The following is a 14,886-nucleotide window of genomic DNA, read 5'->3' on the forward strand; positions in this document are numbered from 1 at the left end:
CAAATCACAGGACTAAGTGCTTTTCCATCAATACCCATCCAAAGCCGCAATCACTCGCATCAGTGTAAATCACTATCGACAAACCCATCCAACAATGCCTGAGCTATACATATCTTCACTCCCTCAAATTCCTTGGCGCAATCATCATTCCAATCAAACACCACACCTTTTTTTGTGAGTCTCCCCATGTTTTTGGTTTGGCCGCAAGTCTCAACAAATTTACTGTAAAATTCCACCAGCCCTAAGAATGATGCCACATCATTCTTATTTTTCGGTTTTGGCATATTGTTAATCGCCTCCACTGTCATGCTTTGGTTTCGCTCCATGCCCTGTAATATCATGACCAAGATACGTGACTTTGTCTGCCCTGGAGATGGATTTCTCCATAGCTATCAAGCCTGCTTCCTTTAGAATTTCAAGCACCCTTTTCAATTGGCTATAATGCTCCTCCATAGACACACCACATACAAGCAAATCATCTTGATAGAACAGCACTCCCATCTAATTCTCCAACAGCCTACACATAACATTTTGAAATACTTGCCACTGAGACAAGCCAAATGGCATCCTCCGGCACCTAAACAAACCAATGGGAGTTATAAAGGATGTCAAATCCATTGAATTCTCATAGAGTTCCATCTGGTGGTACGCTGCTCTAAAATCTAGAATAGAGAATATTTCTGCACCAGCCACAACGGATGACAAATCATCTATTCTGGAAAGTGGGCATTTCTCTGCCACTATATGGCTATTCAAGTTCCTAAAATCAATACATTGTCTTACAATGCCATTGGGCTTCCTTACAACTAACTACAATTGGATTGACCCATTCGAAAGGTCAGCTTTGGTAATGATTTCTTCCTTTTCCATTACTCCCTTGAACAGTCAAAACTTGTTCCAGGTGTCGCGGATCCAACCTAATGGCCAACTCCGCCTGATCATCCCATGAAAGCAATTATCCTCCTTTTCTCACTAAGCAGACCATGCCAGCTGCTCTTCTCCCTTTGAACTGTAATTCAGCTGCAGACTGACCTATTATATCAGTGAGGATGTCTCCATAAGCATTTGCTCTAATCTCTGGTTCCTGTAGAAAACAGCACTTGAATTCATCCTTCCGCACTTGTTCACGGTCCACAGTGTAGTCTGCTTCACTATCAATTAACTTGGGAATTTCCACCCCGTTTATAGAAACCTTTGTACATGGTTTCTTCCTTTTCACTTTTTCTGACACTGCTTGAACAGATTGGACAACTTCTCCACCCATGGCTTCATAATCATCGTCATCCTCGTACGCTTCTCTTATCTGTCTAAAAGTCTTGAAATATTTGCAGCATCTATCCATTTTCCCCTTGTGACCACACTCTTGACAAATGATGTGCAGAGCATTCCTTGTAATTTGCCAAATGACTGCCACTGCCACACCGATAGTGGAATTTCTTGTACATTTCTCACTTCTACCTTAGACGACCCCACGGACGTCAATAGCTCTTGATACCCTGGGAATCACATCTCTTTCTTTAGAGACATCCTTCCCCTTTCTGCCTCCTTTCTTTCCGTTAGTAGCCCATTGCTTCTGAGCTGCTTTGGTAATTTTATTGACCATACCATCCTCCGGCCCCGTCTCGTGACAGTCTTGACACCTCTTCTCAGAATGTAGTACATTAATACACAATTTGGTGTGTTCGATATTCTTCACAATCTCAATTGCCCTATCAAGGGTTGGGTCACATTCCGTCCACATTTCTTCCCTGATCCTGTCATTGATGCACTTAATCATCTATTGATCCCAAATGTGTTCCTCCTGGCAACGGTTAAAACGACATTTAACAGCCAGGCCCCTCAAGATTGTAATGCATTCCTCAATGCATTCACCCATTTTCTGTTCCCACGACATGACATGCAAAATGATAAGGTGCCAGAATGATGTTCTCTTGCACCTCATGGTGCTTTTTAAACTTGACTATGCTCCTCTCATATAGACCCACATCACCAAGGTCTACTGGTTCTGGCAATCGTTTAAGCACCTCTTGGCCAGCACACCCCAGGCAATGGCCACAGCCTCCTCCCTGTCATTTGAGTAATTGGTGTCAAACACTGCCAGGACATAGTTTATAAACCATCCTTCCAGTCTGCCCACCATATCTTGAGCTCACCAGGTAATGGCAGAAAGAACACTGGCCTGGCACATTGGCCATGATGCAGTCGATTATTATTATTAGCACTAGTAGAGACAAGTTGGTTATTCTTCATACAGCATGTGCCACGTAAATCCCAGCCATGAACCATGTGCTACATAATCAGTTCCAGTCTGTTGGTGTGCACTATATTAACATGCCCACACAAGGTACTGGGACGAAAAAGAGCGCTAACATGCAGTGCACAGCAAAGTACTGAGCCGAAGATGATGCCGGAGAGGAGTGCTGACTATTTCCCTATCAAGTCGATCTCCAAAACGCCTGAACGCATTTTCACATTCTCAGGTGCCTTCCTCTAAGCACCCGAGAGCACGTCACAGTCTCCCCGCTTTGTCCAGCTCTGAACGCACAGTGTGAACATTGTGAAGCGGGAGCATTCAAAGCTTCATAAAATGCCTTTCCTTTGCTTGAGCCTCAAAAGGCCTCCAGCCCGCGATGCCTATCCCTCTATTTTCAGGCCCCTTCTGCACACCAAGGGCTGCCGAAATCAACGGCCGGCACTTGCCTCCCAACAAATATGCTTGTGGAATGCCTTCCTCTTGCACCCGGTCCCGATCCAAGCAACAGCACGCTGCTCCAGAGGAGGAAAAGGAGCACCAGGCTACCCCCAAACCAGCTTGTCGACAGTTGTTGGGAATGAGGCTTCAGAAGTCGTCAGTAAGTGACATAACCCTTCATTGATGAGAAGGGTCCTGAGCAGCGACCTCTCAGTTCTCCATCCAGCAATAGAGTCTGCTTGAACCTGCAACCTCTAAACACTCAAGTCCTCCTCCAGAGGTTCCAGGTTCTTTAGATGCTGGGCACAGGGCTGTGCCAACTATATACAGTATGTAATATAACTAATATCGTACTACCTGTGAAACATTAAACATTATGACTAATGCACTGTATTTCACTAAATGTATATCTCTATTTGTGCACGTCAAGTACAATGGCCCTATGAGTAAATCTATGGTATGCAATAATACAATATGATAGATTAAATTATTGTATGTGTGGCTCTAATCCTTCCACAGGGTTCGAAATTGAGATTCAATGAGCAGGAGCTAAAACCAGCTGCTAGGTGTTGGGCATCACGCAGACGGCAGGAGCTACCGCAGGGGAACCAGGAGCTACCAGAGATGCTCCTTTCACTTTTTGTCCATTTTGTATGGATCAGTGTGTTTAAATGTGTATTAGATGTGTTCTCATTCTTTTTTATTAATATTCGCAAATACTCAGTTAATGTCACATTTACATGTTTGGAAGGCACGAGTTCGCCCTAGGAGCCAAAGGTAGCTCCAGGTAACGGTTGGTTTCAAGCTAATCATGGTCGACTATGCAAGCGGCAGGAGCTAAAGAGCTTCCCTTCCAGCTCCCCTCAATTTCGAACCCTGCTTTCAGTGCCACCACCATGGCTCACTCATAAAACCTGCAACACCCCTCATGATGGAGTTTCCATCCGGCAGGCATGTCATTTTATACCAAACTGCATGGCTGGGCACTTCCCTCTTTTGCATTTGCATGCTACCAGGCGCCTCTAAATTAGAGCCTTCTTTAGAGACCTCTGGGGTGAGGCAAGAGCTTGTAAGGGATATTGGGACTGTGGCAGGGGTATCGGAGGGGCAGCAACACTAGAGTGCAGCAATTGACCAGCCCCCATTGTAAAGGAAAGGATAAAAGACCTTGTTCGCAATAAACTTTTTGCTTTACTCAAGAATTCAGAATATAGTTGGTTTTCTTCAGATTTTTTTATGTTATGTGCACTCAATATCTCGGGACGATAGTTCAGGCTCAACGTGCTCGCCTTGGAAGCAAGACAACGCGGAGCAACACAGGTTCGATCCCCGGGTCCGCGCTTAGAAACCTCAGGGTATTAAGTGTGTTATAAATAACCAATTACAATATAAGAATTGTTTTCTGCATTAGAGTATTTTGTTCTTTTTTTTAATAAATCATGCACACTCTAACGCTACATAATGTACTTGAAGTTGGAGCCTTCTTTTCTACTTTATGTAAGCTGCCTGGTTGCTTTATGCAAGAAATCCCTGAACTTTCTGCACTATGTACAAGATGTCTTTTTGCTTACCCTCCATTTGTTTTGGACTTCAACTCCCATGATTATTCACCACTAACTTTGCTGGCTGCGGATCATTCGAGTTGAAGTTGAAAACTTCTGAAGGGCCACATAATAACCCTCAGCACTTGCTTTAAGGATTTTGTGCCCTTTTCTTTTTCCAACAAAACTTTTTATTGAGCTTTTTCACATTGTTTACATCAATATAGCTGCTAGACATACATATAGATGGGGCGCGTACCAATGGGTCCAGGCGTTCGTTCCCATGAACATGACACAGGATTAGTGCTCTTAAACTGTTCAATGCTGTTGCGAATCCTGGTGTGTTGGGGGCAGGGCCTCCATGAGCTGTTTACAGGGCTTTAATTAGTTGATTGCACGGATGAGAGTTCTTACGTTCTGGGAGTTCCATAAGACCTTTGGTTTTGCATCAACCCCGTTAGCAGTGCTACTTGAGCCACTGGGTAACGGAGGGTCGGCGAGTTATCCCAGGAAATTGCTCCAAGTAGTCCAAGAAGGGAGCCCACCTACTGTGGAATTTATACATTTTCTCCAGGCTGATGGCAGTGATTTTCTCGGCAACTACTATGTCCCAACATTTCGCCCACCACAAGGGGAGCGGCAGTCCATCAAGATGCTTCCACAAGCGTGCTATTGTGATTTGAGCCGCGGAATCAATTGGGTACATACGTTTGATATGTGTCCCGTCAGTGGGAAAACTCCTTACCCGGTGTCCCGGAGCAGCACTATGCCCGGCTCCCATGGAAAGGTCAGTCCTGTGATCAGCTGAATTTGTTCCAGCACCTGTCGCCAGAACTGATTGGACTTTGGGCAGGACCATAGCAAATGAAATAAGGAGCCAGTGGTTTGGCTTCCTCTCCAACATTGGTGTGGGTTCACCGGGTTACTTTTGTTTAATAGTTCAGGAGTTATATCACCAATAGCACACTTTCAGCACCCCCTGCTTCTTTGTGACACATTTAGAGCTTTTATGCAGTCAAGCCCATATGCAATCCCAATTTTCCAGTTCGAAGACTGGTTCCAGGTTCCTTTCCCAATTGAGCATGTCATTTTCCTTCTTATTGGGGTCAGTTTTGTCGAGTAATCGATATAGGGCTGAAACTTTGCCCTCGGGGGTTAGTCTAAGGATTCTGTGCCCTTTTAAGCACATGCCTGGTCAACAATCATGGCGTTGACACATAGTATAAAACAATTTGAGACAGTATTTACAAAAGGTGCACCTAAACCGAAATCTTTTTCAATTTAGACAGGAACTTCTGTACACTCATAATAAAACTCCTCTGTGCATTTCACATTATTTCTGGGCACCTTTCCTAGAATCCTTTCTCCTGTCCTGCCACAATGAGTCTTCCCCATCGCCTTTTAAAGACGTGGAGTACTTCAAAATCATCTCCCCTTTACAAAACGAATTCCGGAGCTGACCAAGAAAACTCATTACCAGCTCTGCCTTTTCACTCCATGTACCATTAAAACATAGTTACCAGAGTCATGGCCCTAGCACGCATCATCTTCTGCAACAGAAGATAGTTGGGTCTCTAGAAGAACTTGACCCACCAGATCCAGCGTCCACAGAAGAAGACCTGATCCTGAGCCCGAAACCTAGAGAGAACACCAAACCTGCATTGAAAACCCATTACTGACTTCCCCGTGAATCAAAATAGATTTTAAAGTCCACTGTTTATACATTATGCCTTTTGGGGGCAGAGGGAGATAGCCCAGCCTAACCTAGCCCCACAAACTCAAGAAATACCCACCTTTAAGAAACCTACTATACATCAGCTAGTTTGATTACAATCACCCACACTTTATTCAAGAAGCGTCTTGGTGGAAGAACGCCCACATCCCCAATGATATGGCCAACTGAGCACCCTCCCTCTTCTACTTAAGACATTCTGTTGCCTTATTGGACACCCCATCTGTTCTTGACAAAGGTCTTCTTGACACTTCTCTGGGTTTTACCTGCCCATCACGATTGAATCCATTTCCAGAACTTGGGCAGATACCAGTGAAGCAGCACAAATACCTGTGCCCAAATCTCGCCTCATTGAACGCCCGGTCCATTTTGTAAGACTATGCCTTTCTCCCCTTGTCCTTCCCCCCCTTTAGCACTTGCCTGATCTGGGCATTATCAACATGTTTTTAGATTTCTTTCTTCCATGTTGATATCACGCCCCTCCCCCCACCTGTTCCTAACCACATGGAGCACCACAAAACAAACGCTTTCTCAGTTGGTGCTTTATATTTAAATAATAAATACATTAATTTTAAGTTTTACATAACTACTGTTTGGTGCTGGACACAGTCCTGGGCGAGGGCCGTACACATCTCTTTCAAACTGGCCTGCATTTTTTTGAGGCATGTGTCTGAACTTCTTTTGCATTTATAGTCTTTCAGAACATGTTGGATATTATTGCTATTATTTTAGAATTCCTAAATGCGCACAGCATGTTTATAGACTGGACTAATGTCCCCCTATTCATGCGCTAAATAAGGTCTGAGAAAGCATATTGAATACTTGACCATTCTCATGAAGTGTTAACCGAATTTCATGAGAATTGAGCATGGTGTAAATATATTGTTTACCATTGGCCTACGTCTTCGAGCTTTGACATACACATGGAAACTTTTAGTAACTATTAGTTTGGTGTGACAACGAAATGATAGGAAAATGGGAACTTTTTCAGACCATATAGATAATAGGAAAACATATCATACGTCGCGCTGATCATTGCCTGTTCAACAAGCATGACCTATATACTCAGCATACCTCTATAATGCACTATAAGCCTTTAAATGGGGTGATGTTATAATGCATCGGAAGTACGTTCGTTTACGGACAAAATAAACAGCAAACCTCTTTCAAAAAAATGCTGGTCATAAATTATTGAATTGTCAAGTAGAATATTTCTCTGTGGTTGGTGCATCCCTGGCGAGTCGTTGCAGAGGTGTTGGAGATCTTACCGAGTAGGCGCTGTACACAAGATTCACATAATATAGAAGCCTTCAATTGCGTCATGTTTCTGTTTAAAAAATTCACGACCGCTTGTATTTTGCATTGTGTCTTTAATGCTACAAGGGTGCCGACATGTGTTTTGACCACTTGGGGGTCTATATCAAGGTGAGTGGATTGTGTGGGTGCGCATTGGTCTGGGGTAGCCGTGATACTTGGCAACTGGTGTGGCACTTTGTGAATTGTAGGGGAAGCTTCAAATAGCTTCTGATTCTCTGGCCGGGCAGTGAGTCCTTCATACGATCCGCCACCCAAAGGCATGTGTAAGTACACTTAAGTGTAGGATTTGCAGTGCGGAGGTGGGGTTGCATGTCGGATTTCAGGGTGCGTGTACTCAACCCGGGTTCCGATGTAACTTGTGGGTGCGCGTAAGCAGTGTCGCAGGGTGCAGGAACCGTTTATGGGGGTCCGCACGCAGATTTTCTGAGTTTAGACCGAGTTACAATTTTTCATACGTAGGTTGTCGGGGTGCTTCGAACAGTTACGGGGGACCCTGCACAGGATCCCCGTGATGCCGGTCTGCTTGCGGGGCACCCCATACTGTTTGAAAGGTGCGTGTATTCGGGAACGGAGGAGCACGCATGGGTAGCTAATCTGGCTGTGTATGCTTTGCGTGTGGGCATGTCGGCCGCGACTTGCAAATACGATTACTTTGCGCAAACAATTCCATGAATATGCGGGGCGTGCTTTTTTTATTTTGTGCGCAGGCTCGCGCTGTGTCCTTCTGGACATGCGGCCCTTGCAGGATTTCTGTGCACATTTCCATGAATCGGGCCCATGGTTGCTTAACAGGTTATGAAATGGTGTGTTGGATACTTCTTTCCAGTACTGGTATACTGTAAATAGCCCCTTTTTATGATGCTACTTTGAGCACTGCTTTCATGCCAGAACTGTGCACACCGTATACCCACAGTTGGGTTCTTTTGACAAGAATTCTGCACACATAAAAATTATATAATTTTACAAAATAACCACGTAGACTTTTAAAGTAACTATGCAGGCTTTTAAATCATTCTGCACAGTGTTTCAAGAATTGTGACTATTTTTTTTTTTAACAAAAAAGTGCAAGCTCTAAAACAATTGTATCTATTATCTGCCCTTCAGGCTTCTGAAAAGATTTTGAGGTGGGAGTATTTTATGCCCTATTTTTGGAAGTTGGCAGTACATTTATTTTTGAAGTAGTAGTGTGGTATTTTTAGGTACGTAAAAATGCATTTCAATTTGAAAAGCATAGGTATTTTTGTTGTGATAGATACTTTCCGCAGTTATTCGCATACACAGGAAGAATATGCACGCATTTTACAGACCCTCTTTAGGTTTGATAACGCAATAGCAGAGTTCCTTTGCATGCCAGCAGCTGCTGATGCTTCTCCTCTGATCACAATGAACGTATCAGTGAAGACGGCAAGGAGGGACCGTTGCCCGTCTATTCCTTACTCCCTGACATTTATTTGTTGCGAATATTTGAAATACTCTTAGGCCGTAAATCAGACATGTCGCTTATTTGGAGGGCTGTACACATGTCATTTGTAACGCAGTGCAAAGGTGTTGTATGTATTATATGCAGTCCTTTATTGTGTAATGTGGGACTATGCCCGATCGGAATCCCAATGCTATGCACTCTTGCACAGCCAGACAACCCGAAGCGCTGCAAGGCCATGCCAAAGGCAATTACCTCTCTGCAAAGTACTTGAGGCACGACATGCAAGATTTTGGCCCAGTTTCTCAACGAATTTGGCAGTTTTTCAAAGTGGCATTGATGCATTTAAAAATAATGTGGCCAGCTGCTTTCTAGCTACCTCTGGTGGATACTGTGGTCCCAGCCATCAGCCTTTTGCAATGCCTCCTTTACCAGAGGGCGCTTTCCTATGGAGCAACAATCGCCCCTGTACCGAAAAAGTCCAACACTGGCCCGACTAAAGCAACCAAATATCGTCTCATTGCTAAATTCCCCTACAAGGCTGTCATCATCAAGCAAAGGGCTGTGCCTCCAAACTGAGAGTACACTGAACAAGCAATGTTACTACGCGACCGCCAACCAGGCTTTGGACCTACTGGATATCCAAGAAAGCCGCCTTCTTTAAATCGTATGTAACCCCTGGCTCAACTGAGACCTGCCTTTCTGGGGTTCCAACATGTGATATGGACTGTATTGTTTATCAGTACCCGGCAAGGGCGCAATCAGAATGAAAGGAACATTCTGATTGGCCCTCGCTGAGGCATTACTTGGCCGGGAATCCCTCGGCCGGGATTCCATGCCTTTATCCCCGGCGGGAGGTGTGGCAGCCCCTCAGCCAATGAGGAGGCTCGAAGCGGGGCCATCCCGGCTCCGAGCCACCACACTCCCGGAGGCCGCCTTCGTCCCCCGCCGGGGATTCAGGTATGTTTTTTTTTATTTTTATTTTATTTATTTTTTGTCCCCCCCACCCTCAAAGGCCTTCCCAGCCCCACTTACCTTCTGCCTGCTTTGTCCCCGGTGGGGGACGATGGCAGCCTCCAGCTATCTGGAGACTCGAAGCGGGGACATCCCCGTTCCGAGCCTCCACACGGCTGGAGGTTTCCATCGTCCCCCGCCTAGGACCCAGGTATTTTATTTATTTATTTATTTTACGTGCCTTCTGCCCTCCCAACCCCACTTACCTTCTTCTGTCGTCTTTCGGGAACGGAACAGTGTTCCCAGCGCGTCCGCTCCCGATGGCCGCAATGGAAGGGGGTTTTGCCTTTCCCGGTGGCCATTTTCTTGTTTTTTTAATTTTTTATTACTGTCACAAAATGCTCCAGGGCAAAACAAATGCTGTTAGTGCCCCGGTCACGCATATCTTGCGGGCCGGGGTACTAATACTCGCTTTGCTTGGACCTATAACTATGGGCCCTGTGCAATTACTTGAGTTGGTAATTCCCCCCGCCGCTCAGGGCATATTGCTTCATTATCAAGCTTGTCTATAGTAACCTTGATAGGGGACATTTGGCGCACACATCCGGTGGGACTATTGAATGGTTGCTCTCTCCCCCAAGTGACCTGCCTACATCGGACTGGTCAGAAGGACAGTTGAGAGAAGGCTGTTGGAGGAAGACTAGGGAGAAGAGAGGAATTTCCACAGGGGGCCACTGCCAGCCCCTTCAGGGCCCACCACTGGATTCTGGGTCTGGATTGGGTGTCCCCACAGCAGAGTCGCTGCCTGCGGGCCGAAGACCCAGGCCACAATGACAACAGGGTGACCAAGGTGGTTATTGAGTCCTGGGCCGAGTTAGCGGAGCCGCCCGCTAGAAGGGCTGATGCCATGATATGAGGTCAAGAGGAGTGTGGCCCTGGTGTGCCTGTAACTAGATCCTGAAGGGCCTGGGTCGTGTTAGCAGACCACCATGGGAAGTGTGGAAGGGCAGCAGTGAATTCCCCCGCCACTGTTTTGTTGACGGCGGAAGGGCAAAGATCTAGCATTGGGCCTGCCCTTCATTGAGGTGGAGCATGGGAGGGTGCGCATCAGAAGAGTAAGTGCCTCAGTGTGCGCGTCACTGAGATGATCATGAAAGGCGGCACTCTCCTTGTTCGCCATGCTGCTTTTCCCAGCTTGTTGCTGTGTTCAGGGCAGGCTAGCCACTACAGGCATCCTTAGTTGCCAGTCTGGAGCATCCACCAGTGGAGAACAAGTTGGAGTGGCCCATGCTTTGCTAGCTTGTGCACTGATGCTGCGCTTCCGCGGCATCCCAGTAAGGAAGAAATGGGAGCTGCGTGAAGAGACTCTGGTTGCGCACCATCTACTGCTCAGCTGGTTTATTGATGGCTTGTGCATCTCTGCCCGCAGGATGATTGGATCAAGTGGAACTCTTTTGCGAAGCCAGTTCCGGGATCACAGGCTAGACATCCTCCTCTGGCTACGACTGGATTGCTGCCCTAGCAACTCCTCTCCTTATGAGGCGATGAAAAAAGCACAAGCATGCTGATGAGTATATTCAGTATTGCCGGCAGAACTGCTATTGGAAAGGGAACCCCTGGCAGTCTGCAGCTGACCGGGCAGCAACTACTGTTAAAACAATAAAAGTATGTTGAGCATGAAGCACATACAGCATTCTTGGTTTCCTCCTGCATATCCTGGTGTCTAGCAGAGAGCCACAAATCCGAGGTTGTAGATGGGTGAACATGCAGCAACCTGTATACCAAATTACGTGTGTCAAAAAACCAAGCAATGGGGTATAGTGCGGCACAGTGTGTTATTGCAACACGAATGGCACTGACTGGGCCTAGCAAAACACCTAGGTAGGATGATTCCCTCATGGCACCATCCACCCAATCCGTCCCCAGAAGCTTTCTTAAAACCCTTACTCAAGAGACAGAGCTGAGTGATTAGGGCTGCTAGGAGTAGGTCACCTGCGTCCATGTGGAAGGGCCGCTCTGGCTCTCTCGGACCAGAGGATTAAATCAGTCATATATCCTATAGTGTATTGACCTGATTCTCTTGAGGCCTGTTTGTTGCGCAATGGACATGTGGTTGCTGCTCATGAAATGGACCGGGGAAGGGAACTGAAACAATGTGATGTTTGTGTTTCAAGTTGAAATAGACATCCCCGTCTGGGGGTCAAAAGCCTTGCTAAGGGTGGTTTGTTAATTTAATAGTTTGGGTTGGCATTGCCAACATCAAGAGTTGCTGCAAGTATCACTAGTCCACTAAGAACCTTCAAAATCAGGATTGTAATTTTCTTGTTGGGGAACTGTGGTCTGCCGCTGATTTGAGAGTAGCTCACGCCTGTTCATATATTTATTTAGCAGGCTGCTTTAATGGATCCTCTCTTCTGGGGGAGTAAATTGAGGTGTACGATGCTCTCAATTCTGGTCTCCTGTCACGGCCAAGCAGTCAGCCAGAGTAGATGTACCTGGGCTCCAACTAGATGCTAACCAGCCTGTAGCCATGATTCTATCCAACCTGTAGGCTGCATTCACATGGTCAACCATGGTATCCCACTTCACGGCCTCCAAAACGCTGCTTCATAGATGGCTGATCACTTAGATATTTCAAATCCTTCTAAAAAGACTGCTCCTATCAGGGGAAACTGGGCCAATTTCTATCCGAACCTTTCCAACCACCCTGTGGCCTCTCCCGAGGTTCGGCCTTATGCTCATGGCTTTTCAACACCTATATGAAGCGCCTGGCATCCATTCTGGATGTGATAAAATATCCTTACCAGTGTAATATAGGTGCTATCCAGCTCTTCAATCACATAAGCACTGATCAGAGTCTGCTACACTTCATCGCACATCACATCAGTCCTATTTTCTAATGAATGTTGGAGAACTGTCTCTTAATATTGATAAAATTTAAGCAATCACTGATCTTTCTGGTAGCACCTTTCCTTTGGCCCACTCCTAAAACCCATCCATTTGGCAAAGATTCTCCGAACCCTGATCAAAGCCACCCTTTACAGTCCAAGCTAAGGCAACCAGCAGAAATCCTTATTCCCAACTTTTCATATTAAAACATTAGCCACTTGACGGAATATTCCTAAAGAAAGGAATTGGCCGAGGCACTAATTCTACCACAAAAGGATTCGTGTAATGGCATGCTAACGGAGAAATTGCAATTTGTTCAGGACCCTTTTGCCAGACTGATCTGTAAGGTTAAAAGACAAGACTTTAGTTCCCCTAGCCAGTAATCCTTGAATTGGTTCCAGGTGGATCAAAGAATTGCCTTCAAGATCCTTTGCCTAACTAACAAGGCCTTTAACATAGAACCATCTTAATCACCTGTTTAACTTTTACTCCTTTACTACTGAGGTCCTACACAAATGGCTCCCAAGCAGCAAAAGAGTGAAGAATCCTGCAGCGGAGGAAAGAGACTAAACCACCAAATCACCGGATCTACGGAATAACCTCCCACTAGGCCTAAGGAAGACATAGCATCGCAAAAGATTGGGAAGAGACCTTAAGAAGACTCCATCCACGCTCTCACGCCCACAGATACTAGGGGACTACGTGACAACCATCTCCCGACATCCCAACTAAGCTTGTAAATGGTCATTACGGAGTGAGATATACTTCAAGAGCACCTATGAGTGAGCCATTATCTTTCTAATGCACCACCCTTGCTCTCGCCCCTCCCCTCCTCAACCCAGCACTCGCTCTTTGAAGCGGCTCCTTTACAATGTAAGGCAAAAGAAACTCCAATACAATGCAAGGATCCCCTTATTGCTAAAAGGGCACATTTGGTTTGTCACCTTCACAAAATTAGGCAGCTAAGGATACCGAGGCAAAGGAAAAAAGCGATTCGCCCAGGATCACACATTGTGGTCAAGTGGAGAAAGTGGAACTAGAAGTCACGTACCATGACGCCACAGCCGGGAACACCGGGCTCATCAATGACCGTTTTTCTCTGCCTGCAGTTCACAAGTACGAGTGCTGAAGGCCTTACTCAGAACCATTCCTTAAGCGAAGCTCCTCCGCAATTGGGGTCCGCGCCACTGCTTGACCAAGTGCCATGCTACCATGCTGCGCTGTATAAATACTTGATAGATGGATCATGGCACCTGCGTGCATGATGAGAACCCGGGCTTATCCGAGCTTTTTTATCATCAGAGCCTGAGCAGGAAAGGAAACCGGATACCCCCGAGCCCTAATTCATGTGAGACTATTAAAACACATTTCGTTTTTTACTGTAATAATGTGACCTGTTTGCATTAATTGTTTGACACATACTAGCTGATAGCTGGTATCATTTTAAATTTAAAAAAAAAAATGCAAACCGACGTTTGTGTAAAATAAGCAGAACTGAAATAAGGTTGACACAGTTCTGTAACATTTATTCGGTGTCTGAGACCCGTTCCCCTTGAATAGCTTGCGTGAAAAGCGAGAGCAGGCAATGGCCTGAGAATGCCACCTGAATGTGAGCAGGCAAAGCGTTTGACCAAAGCCCGCACAGTGCTGCACAGTGGGGTAAGGTGATCTGTCGTTTAGTGCAAAGCTGGAACGTGACGGCAACCCAACATAGAAGTGCCGTTTTGCAATTTTTTTTTTTTTTTTTTTGGATGAATGATTTTGGACCTGCTGCATAATGATGCTGTGTTGGTTTTTAGAACTAGCACTTTCTGGCGCAGTTACCTTTTTTTTTGTTGTTGTAGCATATTGGGTGTCGCTATCACCAACGTTTATGTACTTAGGCTTGCCTTTCTCCAATACCCGTGAGTCGGCATTGATGGGATTTGGAACAGCAGTCTGGCACGAGAACACGGATCACAGCAACAAGTGCTTAGCACTCTAAGCTATAATCTTAACCATTGTTTCACTCAAAAGTATTGGTTTGCTTTTCAAGTCCAGTCACTGCGTGTGATCCGTTTATTCCGCAAAGAACGGGGAAAGCATTGCCCTGTTTGATCCACCTGGAGAACATGTACATTGAGCGAGAAAAGTCTTGGCAACGCATGGGATTTTGAGTGCTCGTTTATTAACATATAGAGTGCTGACACGTGTTTCGACCCAGCAGGGGTCTTTATCAAGGCGGGTTGTAAGAATTTAAAGGCATATATGCTGGGTGATGAGCTTCAAGTTATATTTGAGCAAAATAACACTATAGTGAAAGAGACGACTCCGCAATCATCCATTTTAACACTTGTACTCA

The 14,886-nt window shown here is 45.7% G+C and overlaps 1 protein-coding gene across 1 annotated transcript in view; it reads left to right on the forward strand.

The window, feature by feature from the left end:
• Positions 1-14,886, forward strand: part of LOC138491423 (G protein-coupled receptor kinase 5-like) — a 901,946-nt gene that overhangs the window by 192,740 nt on the left and 694,320 nt on the right. The window lies entirely within an intron of this gene.

This window comes from Ambystoma mexicanum, chromosome 10, assembly GCF_040938575.1.
Source record: "Ambystoma mexicanum isolate Mex_15411 chromosome 10, UKY_AmexF1_1, whole genome shotgun sequence".
In the NCBI taxonomy this organism is placed as follows: domain Eukaryota; kingdom Metazoa; phylum Chordata; class Amphibia; order Caudata; family Ambystomatidae; genus Ambystoma; species Ambystoma mexicanum.